This window comes from Grus americana, chromosome 1, assembly GCF_028858705.1.
Source record: "Grus americana isolate bGruAme1 chromosome 1, bGruAme1.mat, whole genome shotgun sequence".
Lineage (NCBI taxonomy): Eukaryota > Metazoa > Chordata > Aves > Gruiformes > Gruidae > Grus > Grus americana.
The window spans coordinates 191414835-191422696 of NC_072852.1; the positions used below are offsets into that span (position 1 = coordinate 191414835).

Genomic DNA, 7862 nt, shown 5'->3' on the forward strand with positions numbered 1-7862 from the left:
TCAGCTGCTTTGGAAGAAATTATTTCCCTCTGCCATAGGACCGGCAGCTGACCTGGGGAGGCTGTATGCATTTGGACTGGTGCGTTAATCCTCCAGAAAAAGGATTTCTGTGTCTTTCTCTGTATTTTGCTGGCATTTTCCTCCTCAGTTTCCTCAGAAATCCTCCTGACTTGGAGGAGGTTTTGCTTTTTCCTGCATCTGTGCTAAGAAACGCAAGCAAACTGAAGAGAGGAAGATCTGTTCTTCCGCACTTTCAGACTTCTGGGAAGGCTGTAGATTATTATTTATCTTTCTAGCCAGGAAGGCCAGAAAAAAAGGACCCCAAATTCTTTCAGGCTTCTGTGTGCAGCCAGCTGGGTGGTAGAGGCTCTCTGGGAAGGAAAGGGTGGTTAGGTGTCGGAGGTGGGAGAAGGGCAAGCGTTGCATTGAGTAGGTTGGGCTGTTTCACAGCTAGAGCCACAGCTGTTTTCAACAGGAGAGAGCTCTAAATGCATTAGTGAGCCATTTGGTTTGGAGAGAATAAAAGATGTGGAGGAAATTAAAAGAGAAAAAACACCCCCCCTTCTTTCACATTTGAACATGCTGGATTTTCAATATAATCCATTAACCTATACATAGCCTTTCATTAGAGCCCTTGGGAGACTGGAATATTTTTGGCAATGTACTGTTATGAAAAATACAAGTAAAAAAACCCACATAACTGCCCCCTCCCCAGCAATTGAAGGGGTCGTAGGGAAATTCAAATCTTTTCTCTGAGCATACCAAGAAGTGTATGAAATTACATGCACATCAGATATGTTTCACTCCACATTTACATGATTTTTGTGAAAAAATAACCTATCACCCATAATTTAACATAATTTGTCTACTTAGTACTCAGTACATAAGGCATACACAAAATATTTTAAATATGTGAAATTAGGAAAAAATACTTACAGATTGAGGGAAATAATACGGTTTTAGTTTGGAAGGTAGTTGGAAAAACAGAAAGGATTAAACACTGTTTGAACCGGCCAATTCTTCTGATTTATCTCAGAACTATTCCATTAGTTTCACTGAAGGCATCTGGGGTGTAATACAAGAACTTGCTGGTCATTCTAGTTGACATGGTAGCACATTATTTTCCAGTTTCAGCCTGAGTCACTGCTATGATGCTCTGCATCATTTGCCTTAGTGTCTTTTAAAGGACCCTCAAGATGCCCATCTTATTACCTTAGCTACTATCTTCTTAACTCTTGTCTAGGATGACGTGAAGGGTCCTCGTGATTAACTGTGTGACAAATATCACCAATATTGCACCAAGCAATATTTTAAACAGTTTTTGAAATACAAAGTTCTAATATCTTTGATCAAAACCTCTTTGAAAAGCAGAGAATAATCTTTCCTGCATTTTTGCTAGACTTTTTTTAATGTCAGTGTTATCCCATAGACCCTTTAAAATTAAGACATTATAGTAAATATCTCTGTTCCCTTTTCTGTGCATTAATCTGAGCAAAGAAGAAAGTGTAATAGTCCTGCTGGAGGTTTTTGGGTTTTGTTACAAAATACTCCCTTCCAGATACCTGTTTGAAGGCCAGACAATTCACTTGGAGAACATGCCAGAAATTTGGGGAGAAAGTAGAGCTGGAAACATTCTCAGTTTTATATGTAATAGGTGAGATTTTGTCTCTGTTGAAATCATTCCAATTTCTCTTGTGGAACCTGGATTTTCATAAAGTCAATACTTCTTAAATTCAATACTGAGATCTTGTAGTGATTAACATGTAAACTATGTATGCTCAATGTTTTACCGGCAGTTTATGTTTGAGGACTAATCAGACATTGTGGAGGAGATATACAAATATAATAAAAGATATCTGGGTGACATTAGAACACTGGTACCCTAATTATGGTTTTAAAATACTGTATCCTAAGCTTTATTTTTGCTTGAAAGACACCTCTTATTAACTGGATAAACACATTTTCTTCTATGACCATTGGTTAAGAATGCCACCTTTTAATTGTTTCAGCTCTGAAGTGTGTTTTGGCTGCATTTAAAGAAATCTATGGTGAAAATATGCTGGGAGGAAGCCTCAGACAGAAGTATGTGCTATTTTTTTCCATTTGGTTATTTGTTGTAGCTAACAGATGCTATACACATACATTATCAGCAACTGTATCTTGTTGCAGCAATATTTTATCCTTCTTTCTAATAGCTAGTTTTATAACTTCCAACAGTTCTTTGTGAGTTCAGAATTTCTAGTATCAGCTGCTGGGTAAAAAAATTTCATTGATTTTCCACAAGGTGGCATGTAAGAATCAGTCTGTCTGTATTTTAATTAATATAATTCAGTTAATATACACTTTGTATATGTCAAATGCATGCGCATACTCAATGAAGAATGAATACATTTGTAGGACAGACTATACTGTGATTGGCTATTTAAATACAGCATAGCGAGTGATGCTCTATCACTAGCTAAATTATAGAGTTGGCTACTATTGTATAATTTACAGAATAACTGATCACACTAAAATCTAACCTAATACTTCTAGTATTTTTCCATCTTATTTAGAAGCTTTGTGGACAAGATATCTGAGAAACTCTGTGCTTATAACAGATTTTCATCAAAAGATATTTTGGCATCCGAAAAACTGGGCACTGATCAGAACTGAACGATTTCCTGCAACTTGAATGGCATTCATCCTGGGCTCTGTCGTGATGACAGAGTTAGATGTTAGATTTAAAGCTGTTTGCTTTATTCCAGGGACACAAAACCAGGTGTAAATTTGATGTTGTTGGTTGGTAAGGAGCATGTGATGTTCAGCCATCTCCAGGAAAGCAGGACGCCGTCACGTGTCACAGTTACTTGGGATGACAAATGCCATAACTCCAAACATCCCCCACTTCCTTCCTCTTCCCCTTGGCTGTTATTGCTGAGCATGACATCATAAGGTAGGGGATAGCCCCTCAGTCAGCCAAGGCTGGCGACCCCAGCTGTGCTCCCCACAACCTCCCATGCCCCCCAGCCCACTCACTGGCAGGGCAGTGGGAGAATCAGAAAATGCCCCGATGCTGTGCGAGCACTGCTCAGCAGTGAAACATCCCCTGCCATCGATACCGCCCTCATCACAAATCCAAAGCATAGCCCCATACAAGGCACCACAAAGAAATTTAACTCCATCCCAGCCAAAACCAGTACATACTCCCAGCTCTCAAAATGTGCATTTGAGAACTGCAGATGACCCAAGGTCATTGAACTCGGTGCTTTCTTTCACCAGTCTCTGCTTTCTGTTAGGTAAACCCCAATGTCAGAAGGAAATTAAGTGATTTAAAGCCATCTCCTGGTTTTCATATGGTTCAGCTTTGGTCCCTGAGGCTCAAAGACCTCCTTATTCATTCTAGAAGATTGGCGCCAAAGAGAAACCTTCAGATTGAAGCTCTTTCCTGAGATCCTTAAGAATGTGCCTGAAGTTTATTTTTAAGATTGAAAACTTTGGAATATTGCAGTAAAATGTTTCTAGAATTACAGATCAAGAAAATTGGAGGGAAAGTCATTGTCAAAAGTTGTATCTTAGCTGAAAAATTCATGCAATTTCTGAACAATTAATTGCAATGCAATTTGTTGAACAATTTATTAATGCAGTTTATTGAACAAGTAATTTCAATTTATGCAGTTTATGCAATAATCATAGGTGAGATTTTCATTTACCTTTAGTCCTGTTTGCATATGGTTGAAAACTTCATCTTTATAGTTTTCGTGTGTTCACTTTCACGTGCGAACACGTCCAAGAATAAAGAACGGGTTACAAATACTAAAGACAAAAAAAATCTCACCAACTTCAGCTTCAAAGCCTAGTTGGTCATCTTAGTAGATTCATTGGTAACTAGTAAACAAACCCAGTCTCTTTTCTCTTTTGTGTTATATCCACTATTCCAGCTTCTCATTTAAATAAATAAATAAATAAATGTCCTGTTCTGCACCTCCATTGCTGTTTTGGGTGCAGTTGAAGCCAGAGAGGATGGCTGAGAACTTCTTAAGCCATGTTTGCTACCAAGGAAAACATACCAGGGAACTGTTATCTAAAGTAGCCTCATGTCTGGTACAACCCATTATTTTCGCCCCTCATTTTATCTTTTTGCTAAGGTATAAGGCAGAAGTCGTGCTTTTCATCCTGCTGATACACTTGCCCATCAGGATCTGCAGAGGCAAAACAACTGCCTTTAGTACTTGTCCCTCACAGTCTCTTTGGATCCAGGGTGACAGATAATTCATTTTATCCATAGCAGTTGGAGAAAAAAATATGTTCGCATTGTGGAGAATGATCTCATTCTTCCCACAAATATGTAAATTTTGTGGCCAGATACACAACGTTTTCATAAGTACAATATTAACCAACTTTAGAGACATTTCTCATTTTAAAATTCGAGGAAAAAAGCAATCCATACGGTGATCAATACAGTGAATAATAAGCTGTAGGCCCAGACGAATCATACCAAGAAAGAAAAGGGCATTTTAACCAGACTGCAAACTCCATATACGAGACATCTAATTTTACAATAATTCTGCAGCAGATCTCTGCCTCTTTCTACAAATGTGAAATACAGTCTAGCAGTACATAACAATGTTCTCAAGTCCATATCAAAGACATATAATTGTTTGCCATCTGCTAGCAAAAGTTCCCTGAAAAATTTCTTGCCTTTTTATTTTATACTCAGGAAGATTATTTTCCCATGGGGAGTGGAAGACCAATATAATTTGCAGTGAGGAAGGTACAATTATAATCCTATCTATGCCAAACATGGCTTCACAAAATACGTACAAGGCGTGAGAAGGAAGAAAATAAGCAACATGCCTTTGGCAACCAAATTCTAAATTCAGAGTCATTATCATAAGGAACAGAGATAATTAGCATTGTGTCTGAAACACTTAGAAAGTATTCTTAACTCAGGAGAATGTTAATGCTGAGATGTTGAACTTGATCCTTGATCTGAGATTGATCATCTCTGAAATTGATCGTCTCTGGAATTTATCCTTCAGCAGCTAAAATTCTTAGAATGCCACAGAGGTGTCTCTGCACTTGAGGCCCTAAAGGAAAGGACTTTCCAAGTTTGCTGTTGGCATTTTCCCTACGTTTCAATACAACAAAAAATAACGTTAGAAGTTCCCACATGCTGCCATTTTTGGAAATGAACTTTTCAGGCGATGCAGAAGAGAAGACAAGATGATGGAGGCGTAAACAAGTAATTAAGAATGTGATGAGTTCAGGCATTGTACACAGAGTCCTATGTTCACATGTAGTGACAGTGAAGAGCATTGTGAATGCTGCAGCTGCTGACCTGTTAGTGCTGGTGATCTCGAGACACTTGACTCCTTACCCAAGCAAATCATGTTGACAGCTGAAGGACAGTTAGTAGCATTGGTGGCGGAAGGATTTATAATTTTATACCTGAGATAACTAATGCTTGCCACTTTTCACTAAAATTGTTCCCTGAAGCTATGATACAGAATTTGAGCATCAGTTCATTTTTTCTCCTGAAGCAACTGCTCCAACCCCTGCAATGTGCCCACTTGCACTTCTGCAGTTGAAGAGTTACTGGATTTCTTCAGCCCACAGAAGACTCCATTTGATTTTTTTTTTTTTCCAAGCAACCAGCTTGCTCACTAGCCATCCCAAGATGTTTGAAACTTTAGAAAGCAAACTAAGAACTGTCAAGGGCTGTGGTTTTAACCCGTTATTTCCTCCCTTTCTCTGTGCATGACAGACTGAAGCTGGGGCAGCAGAGCTGTGTGATACTGCAAAGCATGAACTGGCTGTTTTTAAAGCTCTTTTTCTGCCGTATATCAGAGACTGCGTGTGCCTCCTTGCAATGGTTTTACTACAATAACCGTGTACCTTCCTTGAAGCAAGGGAAGAGTTACTTTCCTGTTACTATTGCTGAAACAATTGCAAACGATTGCAGCCCCAAAATGGTTGGCTAGTGTGCAAAGCAGCTCACTATCTTTCTGAAAAACGGTAATTATCAGTAATTAAGTAATTAAGCCAACCATATAAAGTTCTCAGGCCTCTTGAGTTGCAGTTCTTGATAGATTTTGTAACTGTATCAACACTGCTCTTCAATCTATATGAAGGATTTCCATCCACTTAATGATTATACCAAAGTAATTTCATATTTAGTAGTATAATTCTTGTTGAAAGTGTAGAAATCTAGTTGATGTAATTCCCTCAAAATGTTGTAACACTCTTACGGTACTATCAAAATATTTGAAATAATATATCCATTTATATGCTGAAAACGAAATCCAGGATTGCAGTTTAATTGACTGTTGTCAATAGTGTGCTGAATAAACTTTAGATGAATAAAATTTAGATGACAAAAATTTAAGTGACTAAAAATGTTTTTCAATTTTCTGTTTCCGTGGAAAAATGAAAATTATTTATTCTTAATAACAGTTATCATTCGGTAGATATATAATAAGAATGTAAACAAGCTAATTATTTCGTACTTCATTATTGCTACTGGCATGGCCCCAAAGCAGGTCAAATATTGTTGACATACTCGCCTGAGTTTACTCCTCAAACAAGCTGACTTCTTTCTTCTGCTTTGAAGAGACGGATATAGGCAGACTGAATTGTAACGCCCATTTTAAGTCTCAAACAGAGTAAGTATAGATAATGTTTGTGATGTCAAAGAATGATGTTACTGATAACCCACCAAAACATTAGTAGAAAAGTGAGATTTCAGAAAAATCAATTTTGTTTCTCTCTGCCTTTTCAGTAGCGTTAGTCCTATTAATATCTTTATAACTGATTTTAAAGGCCTCTAAGCCCATACCCTGAGGAAATACCCCCAAAATCAGATTTTCCTTTCTTGATGTGAAAAAGGCAAAATTAGAATGTTTATTCTTAATAAGATAGCTTTCTGTGGACATACAGCATGCTTTTAAACAAGCTGTAAATTTCTGTCTTCCCATTACTAGTAGCTTTCCTCTGTGGTCCACCTCAAAACATCTTCACCTTTCTTTCACGTTTCATCGGGCTTCGACAAGAAGCTGGAATAGGAATTCTGAGACTGATCCTTTTGCTGCATTTGCTGCATCTGGTATATGAATTTTATTTGCCTTTGTAACACTGAGATACTGGAACAGAGGTCACTTTGTGAGGTCCACCCATATCTTCTTTCATTCTCACTATGTCACCCTGAAAACACTTGCTTGGATTTAACTAACTCTAAAACTAAAATAAGGATTTTAGTACAATTGTACTGGGTTAAACAACATTCTTGGATTTTTGAATTCATGGCCCTGGTCATTCTGACCAGGAAATGATACTAAAATGCTGTCTGCCTTGATATCAGGGATCTAAAGATGGTTGTTCTCTCCTGCTATAACTTAATCTACACAATTTTAAAGCTTTAAACTGGTCTGATTTTTTTTTTTTTTATTGCAACCTGGTATGGCATCCATCTTATCCAATCATGTCTACAGACTAGAGGCCAACATCTGAGCTACCATGTCAAACTCTATTTATTGTCAAAGGATAATAACTACAGTTTTCTAAGCCAAATCTGGCCTGTTTCGGAAGACCATATTACAAAGAAATAAGCTATGCCATTAAAAATCTTACTTATCTCCCTTGTCTATAAGAGGGATCCTTGATGATACCTCAGATGTGGAGGTCTACAGGATGGTCTCGTCCTTTTCATTAATAGCCTACAGCTATGCCTTTACTGTTTAAAGGACGAGAATTCAACAAAATCTTTGGGAGCTGTAGACCATTGACTTACCTGGCAGTTATACTTGATGAGTTCATCATTTATTTCTGGGCCAAAGTGAAATCTGTCACCACTGCACTGTAAAAGCCCAAGAGCAGATGCTTCA

General features: G+C 37.8%; 1 long non-coding RNA gene across 1 annotated transcript; it reads left to right on the forward strand.

The window, feature by feature from the left end:
• The first annotated feature begins 27 nt into the window (after positions 1-27).
• LOC129201629 (uncharacterized) lies at positions 28-4829 on the forward strand. The gene is made up of 3 exons (XR_008575453.1): positions 28-79; positions 2010-2082; positions 4700-4829. It is a non-coding gene; the product is annotated as an uncharacterized LOC129201629 (long non-coding RNA).
• Positions 4830-7862: the final 3033 nt, after the last annotated feature.